The sequence below is a fragment of the Haematobia irritans genome, chromosome 4 (genome assembly GCF_050003625.1).
Source record: "Haematobia irritans isolate KBUSLIRL chromosome 4, ASM5000362v1, whole genome shotgun sequence".
In the NCBI taxonomy this organism is placed as follows: Eukaryota; Metazoa; Arthropoda; class Insecta; order Diptera; family Muscidae; genus Haematobia; species Haematobia irritans.
This window is the reverse complement of record NC_134400.1, coordinates 39,708,669-39,723,773: the sequence shown is the minus strand read 5'-3', so window position 1 is coordinate 39,723,773 and position 15,105 is coordinate 39,708,669. Positions and strand designations below refer to the sequence as shown.

At 26.2% G+C, this 15,105-nt stretch overlaps 1 protein-coding gene and 1 long non-coding RNA gene across 2 annotated transcripts in view; one reads left to right on the top strand and one right to left on the bottom strand.

Moving 5' to 3' along the window:
• The window catches only part of MYPT-75D (Myosin phosphatase targeting subunit 75D), a gene marked incomplete in the record, with an annotated part of 265,876 nt that overhangs the window by 10,726 nt on the left and 240,045 nt on the right, over positions 1-15,105 (bottom strand).
• Positions 582-1,414, top strand: LOC142236328 (uncharacterized). Its single transcript, XR_012721986.1, has 2 exons — positions 582-982; positions 1,042-1,414. It is a non-coding gene; the product is annotated as an uncharacterized LOC142236328 (long non-coding RNA).

The window sequence follows — 15,105 nt, the reverse complement described above, 5'->3', positions numbered from 1 at the left end:
ATGCAAAAATTGGTCGAAATCGGTCAATAATTATATATAGGCCCCATATAAACCGATCCCCAGATTTGACCTCCGGAGTACCTTGGAAGAGCAAAATTCTTCCCATTCGGTTGAATTTTGGTACGTGATGTTAGTATATCGTATCCAAGAACCATGCAGAAATTGGTTCATATCAGTCCATAATTATATATAGCCCCCATATAAACCGATCCCCACCGTGGTGCAATGGTTAGCATGCCCGCCTTGCATACACAAGGTCGTGGGTTCGATTCCTGCTTCGACCGAACACCAAAAAGTTTTTCAGCGGTGGATTATCCCACCTCAGTAATGCTGGTGACATTTCTGAGGGTTTCAAAGCTTCTCTAAGTGGTTTCACTGCAATGTGGAACGCCGTTCGGACTCGGCTATAAAAAGGAGGTCCCTTGTCATTGAGCTTAAAATGGAATCGGGCAGCACTCAGTGATAAGAGAGAAGTTCACCAATGTGGTATCACAATGGACTGAATAGTCTAAGTGAGCCTAATACATCGGGCTGCCACCTAACCTAACCTAACCTAACCGATCCCCAGATTTGACCTCTGGGGGGTTACTCTGTATTGCGATACGAAAGCAAATGCGATGCGATAGTTAAATGCGTTAAGAGTACAATTCGGTACTCTGTATCACTTGCGCAAACGCTTTCGCAAAGTAAACTGAAAATATGGTAACGCTTTAGCAAAATAAAGCGAAAATATGACAACGCTGGCTGCACAATGTAAACAATAACGAAAATGATAAAAAGAAATGTCAAAAAATTGTAAATAAAAACATTTTAAACAATCTTCCGTTCGGTGCGTGTTCTTTTAAAACTTGCTAATCGTTTATAACAAAAAAGTAATAATTATGGATTCGATAGCGTTATGGTTTGAAGAAAATTAACATGAACGAATTACAAGAAGAATTTTGCGAGATCGGTCAAATATACTCTCCCTAAGTGACCACGGGTAAGAAAATGGAAACTCAAATTATGTGACAAACGTTTTCGAATATTTCATTTTTATAGATTTCGTCTTAATAAAGATGCGTTTATGTATGTATTAAACGCTATTAAAGACGACCTCGTCGTTCCAAATAAATCCACAGCCATTCCAACTCCAATAAAAGTGGCCGCTGCTTTGAAATTGCTTGGACAAGGTGGTTATCTACACCAAATCGGCCAAGACCATCTTTTAGGACTATCAGAGCAATCTATGTCGCGCTGCTTAAAAGAAGTTTGCGAGGTGATTGAACGAATACTTTGTCCCAAGCACAAACAATTTGAGGTAACTGCGGAAGAGACCATAAAGTCTACCAAAGTTTGGAACTGACGTTGCTGTGTCTGTAACTTTTTTGGTTTTTCCCTAAAACAATAAACAATTTAGATACAAATATAAAAATTTAATTGTGCTTACTTACATATTTGTTACTTTGCGATTGCTATTTTGTTTGCGCACGATTTTTGCGATCAACGAACGAGTTTGACATACGCTTTCGCATTATAGAGTGCGGTGATGCCAGATTTGCGAAAACTAGATGCGCAAGGTAGATACGAAAACGAATTACTGAGTACCAATTACTCGATTCGCGACAATTTTTCTTACGCATCGCAATACAGAGTAACCCCCCTGGTGCCTTTTGGAGAAGCAAAATTCATCCGATATGGTTGAAATTTGGTACCTGGTGTTAATATATGATATTTAACCACCATGCCAAAAGTGGTCCATATCAGTCCATAATCATATATAGCCCCCATATAAACCGATCCCGAGATTTGGTTTGGGAGCCTCTTCGAGGAGCAAATTTCATCCGAGTCAGTTGAAATTTGGTACATTGTGCTAGTATATGGCCGTTAACAACCATGCCTAACTAGGTCCATATCGGTCTATAGTTACACGCAAAAAAATAATTCTTTCCTCCCAAACGAAATTTTAGACAAACAAAGTTCGTTTCTCATTTGCTTTTCGTTGACAGGAAGTGTATTTGGAAGAAAAGTATATTTTTTTTTGTGATAAACGTTTATTCTTTTCCAGGATGTAAAAACAATTTCATAAAGACTAACTCAAAAAATTTTTTTCTGGCTAATTGCATTTTCCCTCACATCTTTCTCACTTCCACGAAGTTTTTTAGTTCTTAGCTCCTTTTTCTGTAACACAAACAATGTAGAAGAAATTATACGATTTTATAAATTTTTAAATTTTTTTTACCTTTCGCCTGGACGGAGAATCGAACCGCGGACCATGCAATTTGTAAGCCAACACACTATCCACTGAGCCATGTAGCCGTTATTGTCATCAATAGACAATTACCCATATAACTAAGTTATATTTATATAGCATAGCTTGCGGCGCGCACGAGCCGATTAAACAAAGTTTATTTAACAGAAAAATACATTTAGTTGGCCACCATGGAGCAGTGGTTGCTACGTCTGACTTGCATGCCAAGGGTCGTGGGTTCGATCCCTGCTTCGACCAAAGTTTTGTTTTTTTACATATATTCCAGATATAATCGGAAGATTCCGAAAAAATTTTCAACATTACATTCTACTATATTAAATTTTTACTATGAACTGTAAAATGTGTCTTATTAAAGACCTAAATTTAGAAAAGAACAGTGTTTGATATAAACGAAATGGACTGTGTTGTTGGTTCAAAAATAATTTTTTTTATTGAAAAAATAAAAATTTTGTAACAAACGAATTTTTTGGTGATAAAAGTGTATACTTTTCGAAGAAATTCAAAAAACTCTAACAAAAGAAAAACGTTTTCGGTACACATTTTCCAAACGTTTTTTTCTTTGCGTGTATATATAGCCCTCAGATAAATCGATCCCCAATCACGCAAAATTATTTGTAGAAAAAAAATTATATTGTCTAGTATTAAATGCATATTATTTTTATATAGTACCAACCTTCAAATGATTCGTGTCAAAATTTGACCACGTATGGACTAACTCACAATTTAGAAAACGATGTTAAGAAGTTTTAAGATACCACAACCCAAGTAATTCGATTGTGGATGACAGTCTTTCGTAGAAGTTTCTACGCAATCCATAAGATTCGGCCTGGCCGAACTTACGGCCGTATATACTTGTTTAACCTATATCGGCCCAAAGTTTCAAATTACAAAAACGAGCAAATAAATAAAAAAAAATACAATAAAATAAATAAAAAAATATAAATATCATAGAAAATTAGCTTAGACCTACACCATCAAAGACAAAAAATTCTCAGAAACATTTTTTGTCAAAATTTTATTTCTATAGAAAATTTTGTCAAAATTTTAATTTTAATTTAAAAAAAAAATTGTCAAAATTTTATTTCTATACAAAATTTCAACAAACTTTTATTTCTATTGAAAATTTCAATAAAATGTTATTTCTATTAAAAAAATTCAACAAAATTTTATTTCTATAAACAATTTTTTTCAAAATTTTGTTTCTATAGAAAATTTTCTAAAATTTTCATTTCTACACAAAATTTTGTCAAATTCTATTTCTATAGAAAATTTTGTAAAATTTTTTTTTGCTATAGAAAATTTTGTCAAATTTTTTTTCTATAGAAAATTTTTGCAAAATTTTATTTCTATAGAACAATTTCTCAAAATTTTATTTCTATAGAAAATTTTCTATATTTATTTATTTCTATAGAAATTTTTGTCAAAATTTTATTTCTAACAGGTTGGCTGATAAGTCCCCGGTCTGACACATAGATGGCGTCGCTAGTATTAAATGCATATTATTTTTATATAGTACCAACCTTCAAATGATTCGTGTCAAAATTTGACGTCTGTAAGTCAATTAGTTTGTGAGATAGAGCGTCTTTTGTGAAGCTACTTTTATTACACAGAAAAAAATATCACCAATATATTTCCAATTAAAAAGTTAATTGAAGTTGAAAATGTTTTCAATTAATAAATTAATTGATACAATTAACTTTTTAATCATGATAGAAACATTAAGTTAATTAAGCCAATGATTGAAAAATTTAAAATTTTTAATTAAAAAATTAATTGATACAATTAACTTTTTAATCAAATTCGGAAGACTAATTCAGTTTAAAAAAATGCTGATTTTTTTTTTAAATTTTTAACTAAATGTATTTCAAACAATCATTTGTTAATCCACATAAAAACTCTAAGTCAATTCAGAAAGTAATTAAAAATAGTTACCTTTTTTAATTAATAAATTAATTGAGTTTTGCAATCAACATCAATTAAATTTTTAATTGAATCAATTAATTGATACTATCATTTTCGTGATTGAAGACATTTCAATTAAAAAATTAATTGGATCAATTAATTTGGTGATTGAATCAGAAAAAAAAAAAAATTTTTGTGTGTATTGTGAAAAAAAAAAATGGAAAAAAAGGAATTTCGTGTTTTGATAAAATACTGTTTTCTGAAGGGAAAAAATACGGTAGATGCAAAAACTTGGCTTGATAATGAGTTTCCGGACTCTGCCCCAGGGAAATCAACAATAATTGATTGGTATGCAAAATTCAAGCGTGGTGAAATAAGCACGGAGGACGGTGAACGCAGTGGACGCCCGAAAGAGGTGGTTACCGACGAAAACATCAAAAAAATCCACAAAATGATTTTGAATGACCGTAAAATGAAGTTGATCGAGATAGCCGAGACCTTAAAGATATCAAAGGAACGTGTTGGTCATATCATTCATCAATGTTTGGATATGCGGAAGCTCTGTGCAAAATGGGTGCCGCGCGAGCTCACATTTGACCAAAAACAACAACGTGTTGATGATTCTGAGCGGTGTTTGCAGCTGTTAACTTGTAATACACCCGAGTTTTTCCATCGATATGTGACAATGGATGAAACATGGCTCCATCACTTCACTCCTGAGTCCAATCGGCAGTCGGCTGAGTGGACAGCGACCGGTGAACCGTCTCCGAAGCGTGGAAAGACTCAAAAGTCCGCTGGCAAAGTAATGGCCTCTTTTTTTGGAATGCGCTTGCAATAATTTTTATCGATTATCTTGATAAGGGAAACACCATCAACAGTGGCTATTATATGGCGTTATTGGAGCGTTTGAAGGTCGAAATCGCGGCAAAACGGCCCCATATGAAGAAGAAAAAAGTGTTGTTCCACCAAGACAACGCACCGTGCCACAAGTTATTGAGAACGATGGCAAAAATTCATGAATTGGGCTTCGAATTGCTTCCCCACCCACCGTATTCTCCAGATCTGGCCCCCAGCGACTTTTTCTTGTTCTCAGACCTCAAAAGTATGCTCGCAGGGAAAAAAATTGGCTGCAATGAAGAGGTGATCGCCGAAACTGAGGCCTATGTTGAGGCAAAACCGAAGGAGTACTACCAAAATGGTATCAAAAAATTGGAAGGTCGTTATAATCGTTGTATCGCACTATGTTGAATAATAAAAACGAATTTTGACAAAAAAATGTGTTTTTCTTTGTTAGACCGGGGACTTATCAGCCAACCTGTTATAGAAAAATTTTATCAAAATTTTATTTCTTTAGAAAAATTTTATCAAAATTTTCTATAGATATAAAATTTTGTTGAAAATTTTTATAGATATAAAATTTTGTTGAAAATTTTTAAAGAAATAAAATTTTGATTAAGTTTTCTATAGAAATAAAATGTTGACAAAATTTTCAACAGAAATAATATTATGAGAAAATTTTCTATAAAACAAAAATTTTGCAAGAATTTTCTATATAAATAATATTTTGCAAAATTTTTTTTTTTTAAATAAATGTTGCAAAAATTTTCTATAGATAAATTTTATTTCTATACAAATTTTGTCAAAATTTTATTTCTATAGAAAAATTTTATCAAAATTTTATTTCTCTAGAAATTTTTGTCAAAATTTTATTTCTATCGAAAAATTTTATCAACGTTTTATTTCTTTAGAAAAATTTTATCAAAATTTTCTATAGATATAAAATTTTGTTGAAATTTTTTATAGATATAAAATTTTGTTGAAAATTTTTAAAGAAATAAAATTTTGACAAAATTTTCTATAGAAATAAAATGTTGACAAAATTTTCAACAGAAATAATATTTTGAGAAATTTTTCTATAAAACAAAAATTTTGCAAGAATTTTCTATATAAATAATGTTTTGCAAAATTTTTTTTTAGAAATAAAATTTGCAAAAATTTTCTATAGAAATAAAATTTTGACAAAATTTTCTATAGAAATAAAATTTTGAGAAAATTTTCTATAGAAATAAAATTTTGACAAAATTTTGTATAGAAAAAATATTTAGAGATAATTTTCTATAGAACAAAAAATTTGCAAGAATTTTCTATATAAATAATATTTTGCAAAAGTTTTTTTTAGAAATAAAATTTGCAAAAATTTTTGTATAATTAGATATAAATAATATTTTGCAAAAGTTTTTTTTTTAGAAATAAAATTTGCAAAAATTTTCTATAGAAATAAAATTGTGACAAAATTTTGTATGGAAATAAAATTTTGATAAAATTTTCTATAGAAATAAAATTTTGATAAAATTTTCTATAGAAATAAAATTTTGATAAAATTTTCTATAGAAATAAAATTTTGACAAAATTTTGTATAGAAATAATATTTTGACAACATTTTGTATAGAAATAATATTTAGAGAAAATTTTCTATAGAACAAAAAATTTGCAAGAATTTTCTATATAAATAATATTTTGCAAGTTTTTTTTTAGAAATAAAATTTGCAAAAATTTTTGTATAATTAGATATAAATAATATTTTGCAAAAGTTTTTTTTTAGAAATAAAATTTGCAAAAATTTTCTATAGAAATAAAATTGTGACAAAATTTTCTATGGAAATAAAATTTTGATAAAATTTTCTATAGAAATAAAATTTTGACAAAATTTTGTATAGAAATAAAATTTTGACAAAATTTTGTATAGAAATAAAATTTTGACAAAATTTTGTATAGAAATAATATTTCGAGAAAATTTTCTGTAGAACAAAAAATTTGCAAGAATATATAAATAATATTTTGCAAAAGTTTTTTTTTTTTTTAGAAATAAAATTTTGCAAAAATTTTCTATGGAAATAAAATTTTGCAAAAATTTTCTATAGAAATAAAATTTCGACAAAAATTTTCTATAGAAATAAAATTTCGACAAAAATTTTCTATAGAAATAAAATTTCGACAAAATTTTTTTTAAAGAAATGAAACTTTGACAAAAATTTTTATAGAAATAAAATTTCGACAAAATTTTCATAAAAATAAAATTTTGAGAAAATTTTCTGTAGAAATAAAATTTTGGCAAAATTTTCTATAGAAATAAAATTTTGACAAAATTTTCTATAAAAATAAAATTTTGACAAAATTTTGTATAGAAATAAAATTTTGACAAAAAATTCTATAAGAATAAAATGTTGACAAAATTTTCGATAAAAATAAAATTTTATTTCTGTAGAAAATTTTGTCAGAATTTTATTTCTATAGAAATTTTTGTCAAAATTTTAATTCTATAGAAAATTTTGTCAAAAGTTTAATTCTATAGAAAATTTTGACAAAATTTTATTTCTATAGAACATTTTTTTCAAAATTCTATTTTTATAGAAAATATAGTAAAAATTTTATTTCTTTAGAAAATTATATTAAAATTTTATTTCTAAAGAAAGCTTAGTCAAAATTCTACCAAACAGTAAAAAATCTAGCATTTTTGGTAGAACTCTACCAACTGTGCACCGTGGTTATGGTGTTAACATAGGCAGGTTCAACTCCAGGCAGCGTTACCGTTGTGTACTTCTGAAAAGTGGCCCAAAAAAGTGGCACTCGCAATAAAAGGCGGTACATTTTAAAAAAGTGGGACAAAGTGTGGCACAACGGTAACACTGACTCCTGGAGACAATAATGAAAGAAAAGTATAATAAAAAATGTTTCTGAAAATTAATATGAATGATTTTTTTAATTTCTTGGTTAAACTTCAAAAACGAATTTCTTCCGTCATATGTCTATTCCATGTGAAATTCATTGGAGATGATCCAGCCACGGTTGTCACAGTTGGTAGAATTCTACCAAAATTTGTAGATTTTTTACTGTTTGAATTCTTGATGTTTTGGTATTCCTATCTTACTAAGAGGTACTTAAATTTTCTATAGAAATAAAATTTTGACAAAATTTTCTATAGAAATAAAATTTTGGCAAAATTTTCAGTAGAAATAAAGTTTTGACAAAATGTTCTATAGATATAAAATTTTATCAAAATAACATTTTTTTTTGTAATTTTGTAGATTTATGGTAAAATTTTCTTCAAATTTTGGTAGATTATTTTTGGTCCAAACTATTTTTTTTGCAAACTTTTATTTGGCTTGTTAATTTTTAAATCTCTCATCCCTCATAATGGAAGCTATCAAGTAAAATTGTTGCAATTCATCAGGTGCTGGGCGTGTACATGCTTGGTCATGTTTATTGAATTTGTAATGGCGACTGAAAACAAATTTAATGACCTTTTTCTACCACGATTTTTTTTTTGTAAAGCGTAAAACCATTAAATGTGTCATCTGGGGTTTTTTTTGGTGTTAAAATCACATTTGGGATTTAAATTCCTTCTCAATTTTATGGAATTTTTCTCATACATTTTTTGTATGTTTTATAAATTTATTATTCAAATCTTTTGGTTTTCCTTTTTCTGTTTTCTTTTCCTTTTCATTTTGTTTTGATTCAATTTGTGTGTAAATATAAAAGAAAAGAATTGGTTAAGATGTTTGGACAAGATACATATGTACAAATTTTCAAAGGTGGCATTAAGGTGGCATGAGAAAATATCAGTCTACCAAGTTATTGGCTATTTTACACTACCACTGAAGTCAAGAAGTCCACTTTTTCTAAATTTTAAAAATGTCGATAGGTCGAAATTTCCAAATTCTGAAAAAGCAGTAAACTCGATAAGTCGACTTTTCCAAATATGAAAGTGGACTTTTGCTTAACACGCAAAGTTGACTTTTCCAAATTTGGAAAATCGAAAAAATTAATTTTGCAAAACTCGAAAATTCCAAATTTAGAAAAAGTCGAAAGTCTACCTTTTTATTCTGATTACAATTACGGTTGCCACTCGGGCCAAAAATAAACTACCAAAATTTGAAGAAAGTATTACCAAAAATCTACCAAATTTAAAAAATCTTAATTTGAAGCTTTGCATCAAATTTTTGCAAAATTTTATTTCTAAAGAAAACTTTGTCAAAATTTTAATTCCATAGAAAATTTTGTCAAAATTTTAATTCTATAGAAAATTTTGACAAAATTTTACTTCTATAGAAAATTATAATTCTGTAGAAAATTTTGTTAAAATTTTATTTCGGTAGGAAATTTTGTCAAAATTTTATTTCGGTAGAAAATTTTGTCAAAATTTTATTTCCATAGAAAGTGTGACAAAATTGTATTTCTATAAAAAATTTTGTCAAAATTTTATTTCTATAGAAAACTTAATCAAAATTTTATTTCTATAGAAAATTTTGTCAACAGTTTATTTCTATAGAAAATTTTGTCAAAATTTTATGTATATAGCAAATTTCTATAGGAAATTTTGTCAAAATTTTATTTCTATCGAAAATTTTTCAAAATTTTAATTCTATTTTGTCAAAATTTTATTTCGGTAGAAAATTTTGTCAAAATTTTATTTCCATAGAAAGTGTGACAAAATTGTATTTCTATAAAAAATGTTGTCAAAATTTTATTTCTATAGAAAACTTAATCAAAATTTTATTTCTATAGAAAATTTTGTCAAAATTTTATTTCTATAGAAAATTTTGTCAAAATTTTATTTCTATAGAAAATTTTGTCAACAGTTTATTTCTATAGAAAATTTTGTCAAAATTTTATGTATATAGCAAATTTCTATAGGAAATTTTGTCAAAATTTTATTTCTGTCGAAAATTTTTCAAAATTTTAATTTTATTTTGTCAAAATTTTATTTCGGTAGAAAATTTTGTCAACATTTTATTTCGGTAGAAAATTTTGTCAAAATTTTATTTCCATAGAAAGTGTGACAAAATTGTATTTCTATAAAAAATTTTGTCAAAATTTTATTTCTATAGACAACTTAATCAAAATTTTATTTCTATAGAAAATTTTGTCAACAGTTTATTTCTATCGAAAATTTTGTCAAAATTGTATGTATATAGCAAATTTCTATAGGAAATTTTATCAAAATTTTATTTCTATCGAAAATTTTTCAAAATTTTAATTTCTATAGAAATTTTATTTCTGTAGCAAATTTTGTCAAAATTTTATTTCCATAGAAAGTGTGACAAAATTGTATTTCTATAAAAAATTTTGTCAAAATTTTATTTCTATAGAAAACTTAATCAAAATTTTATTTCTATAGAAAATTTTGTCAAAATTTTATTTCTATAGAAAATTTTGTCAAAATTTTATTTCTATAGAAAATTTTGTCAAAATTTTATTTCTATAGAAAATTTTGTCAAAATTTTATTTCTATAGAAAATTTTGTCAACAGTTTATTTCTATAGAAAATTTTGTCAAAATTTTATGTATATAGCAAATTTCTATACGAAATTTTGTCAAAATTTTATTTCTGTCGAAAATTTTTCAAAATTTTAATTCTATTTTGTCAAAATTTTATTTCGGTAGAAAATTTTGTCAAAATTTTATTTCGGTAGAAAATTTTGTCAAAATTTTATTTCGGTAGAAAATTTTGTCAAAATTTTATTTCCATAGAAAGTGTGAAAAAATTGTATTTCTATAAAAAATTTTGTCAAAATTTTATTTCTATAGAAAACTTAATCAAAATTTTATTTCTATAGAAAATTTTGTCAAAATTTTATTTCTATAGAAAATTTTGTCAACAGTTTATTTCTATAGAAAATTTTGTCAAAATTTTATGTATATAGCAAATTTCTATAGGAAATTTTGTCAAAATTTTATTTCTGTCGAAAATTTTTCAAAATTTTAATTCTACTTTGTCAAAATTTTATTTCGGTAGAAAATTTTGTCAAAATTTTATTTCGGTAGGAAATTTTGTCAAAATTTTATTTCGGTAGAAAATTTTGTCAAAATTTTATTTCCGTAGAAAGTGTGACAAAATTGTATTTCTATAAAAAATTTTGTCAAAATTTTATTTCTATAGACAACTTAATCAAAATTTTATTTCTATAGAAAATTTTGTCAACAGTTTATTTCTATAGAAAATTTTGTCAAAATTTTATGTATATAGGAAATTTTGTCAAAATTTTATTTCTATCGAAAATTTTTCCAAATTTTTAATTTCTATAGAAATTTTATTTCTGTAGAAAATTTTGTCAAAATTTTATTTCTATAGAAAACTATAAAAATTTTATTTCGAATGAAGATAGAGGAAGCGCGCTCAAAAAAAAAACCCCCAGCCAACTACATTCAAATGGATGATTTGAGTTTGGCAAAGGAAAAGAGATATGCTTGCAAATTTGTTTAGGCAGTAGCCGACTATCAAACATTTTTTCGGAAGGTTCAAGTGTAGTTCACTTTGGGTTGAGTGAATTGCCCGAATTTATTCTGATAATTGGTTGATAGTTTTGCTGCAAGTCGAGGATGCTGATGAGGAATGCGGTAATTCCGAAACAGCAGTCTATAGAGCTTTGCCCAAATAAATTTGACAAGCATATTTTTCCTCTGTTGGTTAAGCTACACTTGTAGGTTAGTCAATGCATGGTTTTAAGCTGAAATCAAAAACAACAATAATGGTAGAATTTTTTTTTTTAATTTTGTTTCGGTAGAAAATTTTGCAAAATTTTATTTCCATAGAAAGTGTGACAAAATTTTAGTTCCATAGAAAGTGCGACAAATTTTATTTCTGTAGAAAAATTCTATTTCTATAGAAAATTTTGTCAAAATTTTAATTCTATGGAAAATTTTGTCAAAATTTTATTTCTATAGAAAGTTTTGTCAAAATTTTATTTCTATAGAAAATTTTGTCAACATTTTATTTCTATAGAAAATTTTGTAAAAATTTTATTTCGGTAGAAAATTTTGTCAAAATTTTATTTCTATAGAAAATTTTGTCAACAATTTATTTCTATAGAAAATTATGTCAAAATTGTATTTCTATAGAAAATTTTGTCAACATTTTATTTCTATTGAAAATTTTGTCAAAATTTTATTTCTATAGAAAATTTTGTCAAAATTTTTTTCTATAGAAAATTTTGCCACATTTTATTTCTATAGAAAATTTTGTCAAAATTTTATTTCTATTGAAAATTTTGCCAAAATTTTATTTCTATAGAAAATTTTGTCAAATTTTTTTTTATAGGAAATTTTGTCAAAATTTTAATTCTATAGAAAATTTTGTCAAAACTTTAATTCTATAGAAAATTTTGTCAAAATTTTATTTCTATAGCAAATTTTGTGAAAATTTTTTTCTATAGAAAATTTTGTCAAAATTTTAATTCTATAGAAAATTTTGTGAAAATTTTTTTCTATAGAAAGTTTTGTCAAAATTTTAATTCTATAGAAAATTTTGTCAAAAGTTTATTTCTATAGAAAACTTAATCAAAATTTTATTTCTATAGAAAATTTTGTCAAAATTTTATGTATATAGCAAATTTCTATAAGAAATTTTGTCAAAATTTTATTTCTGTCGAAAATTTTTACAAAATTTTAATTCTATTTTGTCAAAATTTTATTTCGGTAGAAAATTTTGTCAAAATTTTATTTCGGTAGAAAATTGTGTCAAAATTTTATTTCCATAGAAAGTGTGACAAAATTGTATTTCTATAAACAATTTTGTCAAAATTTTATTTCTATAGACAACTTAATCACAATTTTATTTCTATAGAAAATTTTGTCAACAGTTTATTTCTATAGAAAATTTTGTCAAAATTTTATGTATATAGCAAATTTCTATAGGAAATTTTGTCAAAATTTTATTTTTATCGAAAATTTTTCAAAATTTTAATTCTATTTGGTCAAAATTTTATTTCTATAGAAAATTTTGTCAAAATTTTATTTCTATAGAAAATTCTGTCAAAATTTTATTTTTTTAGAAAATTTGCCAAATTTTATTTCTATAGAAAATTATGCCAAAAAAATTTATTACTATAAAATTTTTTTGACAAAATCTTAATTGTTTAGAAAATTTTGACAAAATTTTAATTGTATAGAAAATTTTGTCAAAATTTTATTTCTGTAGACAATTTTATCAAAATTTTATGCATGGACTTTGAATTGAGCAATTTTTGCTTTTATTGCGCTATTACCTTCTTCGTTTGTTTGTTGCTTTATGTTAATTTCACTTGCGGATGCCACTTAAAGGCAACGACAACAAAAATGTTATGATTGTGGAATATTTACATTTATATGGGAAGTAGAAAGTTATGTAGCTCAAGTGTAGCATACTTTAGGGAGATAATGTCATTGGATTCTCTTTTCTTAGAGGGGTAGTTCACACATACATACACATATATGTGAACATGTAAGTGTAGGAATGTATGTTTCTATGCACACAGCCACACACACAATTCCCATTAGCCATTCATATACATCGTGTTTGTGTTTGGTTTTCGTTATATTTTCCTATTTTGTGAACATTTTTATTATATAATTTCATTATATAATCTGCTTTACAGAGAGGTTAATAGAATCCCATTAAAAACTGTTAGGACAAAATTTAATGTCCCAAGACGACGCCTTGATAAATTTCAATACAAATGTTTACAATTAATTAGTGTCAATTATAAACGAATTTCATATGAGAAACACGTAAGCCAAACCATAAAAAGTGTCAAAACTGTGGAATATTTAGAGCCATGACTATTAAATCATAGGAAATATACACTGAAAGAAATGTCTAAGTTAGAGAATAGCTCATTTTTAAAACTGAATAAAAAGAAAAAGTCCGTAAAAAGTGAGATTAAAAAATTTGGAGAAGTTTTGTAAACCAAAACTTTATCATTCCAAAGGAAAACTTTAATTTTGCCTGGCTGAATTAGGCTTTCCATAGGAAAACTTTATTTACAGCTTTGCTGAATAAGGTTTTCCATAGGAAAACTTTAATTCAGTTTTGCTGAATAAGGTTTTCGTTGGGAAAACTTTAATTCAGCTTTGCTGAATAATGTTTTCGTTGGGAAAATTTTAATTCAGCTTTGCTGAATAAGGTTTTCGTTGGGAAAATTTTAATTCAGCTTTGCTGAATAAGCTTTTCGTCGGGAAAATTTTAATTTAGCTTCGCTTAATAAGGCTTTCCATAGGAAAATTTGAATACAGCTTTGCTGAATAAGGTTTTCCATAAGAAAACTTTAATTCAGCTTCGCTTAATAAGGTTTTCCATAGGAAAACTTTAATACAGCTTTAATTTATCATGGCTTTCCACAGCAAAATTTTACTTCAGCCTACCTCAATAAGGCTACTCATAAGAAAATTTTTATTTAGCTTAGTTTTCCATAGGAAAACTTTAATTTAGAATGACTTTCCATAGGAAATCTTTAATTTTACTTTAATTTTTTACTTTACTTTACTTACTTTACTTTAATTTTTTTACTTTAAATTTTTAATTCAGCTTAGCTGAAAAAGGCTTTATATAGGAAAAATTTAACTTGGCATGTCTTTCAACAGAAAAAAAATTAATTCAGCCTTGCTGAATAAGACTTTTCATAAGAAAACTTTTAGTTAGCTTGATTTTTCATAAGAAAACTTCCATTTAGAATGACTTTCCATAGCGCAACTTTAATTCTGCCTAGCTGAATAAGTCTTTTCATAGGAAACCTTTAATTCAGCTCGTCTGAATGAGTTTTTCCATATGAAAACAATAATTTAGAATGTCTTACTATAGGAAAATGTTAATTCTGCTTAATTGAATAAGGAATTCCATAGGAATTCTATAATTCAGCTAGGCTGTATAAGGCTTTTCATAGGAAAACTTTAATTTAATATGCCTTTCCATAGGAAAAATTTAATTTTTCATGGCTGAATAAGGCTTTCTATAGAAAAACATAAATTTCGCCTGTCTTTTCATAGAAATACTTTAATTTAATATTGTTTTCTATAGGAAAGCTTTAATATTGCTTGCTTTCATAGGAAAATCTCAATTCAACTTAGCTGAATAAGGTTTCCTAAAGAAAGACTTCAATTTAGCCTGGCTGAATAAGGTTTTCATTAGGAAAACTTTA